Source organism: Eschrichtius robustus, chromosome 11 (assembly GCF_028021215.1).
Source record: "Eschrichtius robustus isolate mEscRob2 chromosome 11, mEscRob2.pri, whole genome shotgun sequence".
NCBI classification, from domain to species: Eukaryota; Metazoa; Chordata; class Mammalia; order Artiodactyla; family Eschrichtiidae; genus Eschrichtius; species Eschrichtius robustus.
In genome coordinates, this window is record NC_090834.1 from 107,458,535 (window position 1) to 107,461,767 (window position 3,233).

A 3,233-nucleotide genomic window follows, 5' to 3' on the forward strand; every position below is an offset into this window, starting at 1 on the left:
AAACTGAGGCACAAAGAGAGTAAGTAACTTGCCCAAAGTCACACAGCTCATAAGCAGAGAGCTAGGATACAGGAGGTCTGGCTTGATAATCCAGGCTCTAACAATTACATTGCTTTGTATAAATCTTTGCATACCTGAATGAGGGTTTGTGTAGGATACATTTCTCGAAGTAGAATGACTGGGGGAAACTGCTTAACAGGTATTGCCAACTTGTCCTTCACTATCGCTGTGCCAATTAATTCCCAGCAGCAGTGCCTGAAATCCCCAATTCTTCCTCATCCCAACTCTTGATGCTCTGAGGGCAGAATCAACGTAGGAACTGAAAAATGTTTCTCTTCGTGAAATGAGAGGAACATTACTTACCTAATAATAAACAAAAAATTACAGTTGTAATAAAGAGCCATCAGTTTCCTGGAGAAAATAAAATCATTTCATTACCTTAATGTATTGCAAGACTGAAAACACTGGCCTAGCACTGACTGTGATTCCAGCTTCCTTTCCTCACCGAGACTTGAATGCTCTGCCTTGTCGGAGGCACCACTTCTGAGGGTTTTACTGATATTTTCCACCTCCATGGGTTGTTTTCATCTCCCATGTCATCTCCTGAAGATCTCTGGGTAATAAATCACTTCCACCTTTAAGCCTTTCCAGTCACCCTCTCTTTGTCTTGCATCCATGCCACAATTGTTGTTTACAGCTTCCTTTTCAAGGCTTTCCATTTCCCTTCCCAGGGTGCTATTTATATGGGGCCAAATACTTCTACTCACCACAATGGCAAACACTTACATAGTTACTTTTATAGTCTTCATTTTACACATGAGGAAAAGAAGTGAAGTGACTGGCCCAAGATCCCACAGATACGGGATTCGAACTGAGGCATCTGCCTACAGGTTCTCCTGCTTGACATCCTACTGTATCTCCTCTGGAGCAATGGGCCTCCTGATGCACCCGTGAACCCCAGGCCTGCCTGCCCTGGGACCTCCTAGGGTCATGGCAGGGCTGCAGGGCTGTGTGCACTCATCCTGGCAGGTGAGGGAAGCAGCCAGCAGCACTCAGGCACTGCCACTTCCTACTGCGTAAGCCTTCAGAGCCTCAGTTTCCTCATCTGTAAGGTGGGAACAACATTGGTCCCCCACATAGGGCAGTGATGAGGAACTGGTATTATCCTCATTTTCTAGTTGATGAAATGGAGGGCTCACAATGTGAGGACAGGCTCAAGGTGAGAACTTGGGAAAGGAATGCTCTTCCTTCCTAGGCTGCTAGCCTCTCTGCACCAAGCTTTGCTGGAGAAGCAGGGTTACTTAGAGAATCTGGGAGGCAAATCCCTTTCTGGCTCTTCATTTGTAACTATGCTTCCTGGTGTCCTCTGCCCAGTCTGTTTTACCTCCTCGCTGTTCTTCTGTGCATTGGGACTCCAAGATCTCCCCCCAGCCCAGTGGCCCTGCCCTTCCTGCACTGGTTTCCTCTCCAGATGAGGCGCCCTGCACGGCACAGGCCTAACGTTTGGCAGGTGCATAGAGGATGTGCCACTAACTAAACACTACCACGTGAACCCTGTGTTCTTAAACCCTCCCGTCCAACCGTGATCTCTACCCCAAAGCATCACCCCACCCCAGCCTGCCATGTTCCATCATTCCACACTCACAAACACACAGCTCAGGCTTCAGTAGGGTAAAGTTCCAGACTCTGGGACTTCCCTGGTGGTCCGGTGGTTAAGACTGCATGCTTCCAGTGCGGGGGGCACGGGTTCAATCCCTGGTCGGGGAACTAAGATCCCACAGGCCACACGGTGAGGCCAGAAAGTAAAAAAACAAAAAAAACAAACAGTTTCAGACTGTATTCTGGCATTCAAGCCCTCTGCTTGCTCCCCTCCCATGACAAGATGCTCCCCACGCTCCAACATTGCAAATTCCATCTTCACAATGTTGTCACCATCTTCCTAGCGAAGCCACAGAAGAACCTCTAGTTACTATTTCTATTCTGCCCCGAGCAGCCAACACTGCCTGATCCTCCTTCTGAGTGTCCTGCACAGGTACTTGGACAAGAAGAGGGAGACTAAGTCTCCACTGAGCAGGTGTTTTATGTTAGGTGAGGCACCCCAATTTATAGATGGGGGAACTGAGGCTCCCAGGTAAGGTGAGTTCTCACAGCTGGTGAGGGGGGCTGGGCCGGGATTCAAACCCAGCTCTACTGACTTTGGCATCCCTGCCCTTGAATCTACTCCCAAAGGCATCCCCACCAGAAGTTTCATAATCAGTCCCAGAATCTATCCATGCTCCGTAGGGTGTGGTTGCGGGTCTGTCCCCAACCCTGGGTCCCCTGAGACCTTACCTGCAGAGGAGCCATTGCCAGCCCAGCCGCTTCTGGACATTGGACTCTGTCCAGCTAAGGGGCTGGGTCTCCATCAGTATGAATGGCATTTGAGCTTCTGACACCACTTTGCTACAGACAGCCCCTATCTGCACAGGCAATTCGGGCACCTGGAGGAGATTCTGGCCCTGGAGACCAGAGAGCCAAGTCTGCTGGGCCCAGGAGAGCAGGGGCCCCTCCTGGACCCCTGGCTTCTTCTAGACTTGCTGGGCTGTTCCTCCTCTATCCTTCTCCTTTCCTGGGATCACTGCCTTTTCCCTCCCCAGATCCCCTCCCCCATCCCAGGGTTCCTAGACTTTCCCAGGACCTTTGCTTCACTCTCTGCTCCCCAACCACGCTCCTTTTCCGGGGCTCTGCTTCCTTGTGCCTCTCTCCCCTGGTCACTTCCTCATTCCACCAACACAATGCCTCATCGGATCCTGGAGGTGCCCACTGGCTGGTGGGACAGAGAGTCTGGCTTGGGTACAATCGCCCTCCCTAAGTCTTTTCCCCACTGAACACTGCACCCTCTTCATGTCTGTCTGTCGACTTCGTCTTCCAGCTGTCTCCCTATCTCTCAGCTTCCTTGCCTCGGTTTCCCCATCCTCTGCCCCTTCTCAAGCTCTAATCCTTATATAACGCTGGGAGGTGGACTCTGTTACCACCCACATTTTAGATTTAAGGACACAGAGGCGCTGAGAGTTTGGGTGACCTGCCAGGGCGCCACAGCTGGTAACTGGCGGCTCCGAGCCAGCGCGCTCTAGGCCCGGTGGCCGGCCGAGGGGTGGTCTCCCGGCTGCCCTACGCCCCTGCTCCGCCCATCGGCTGCGCCCCCACCGACCGTAGCCCCGCCCCCGGCCCGGTCCGGCCCCGCCCTCGCCCCG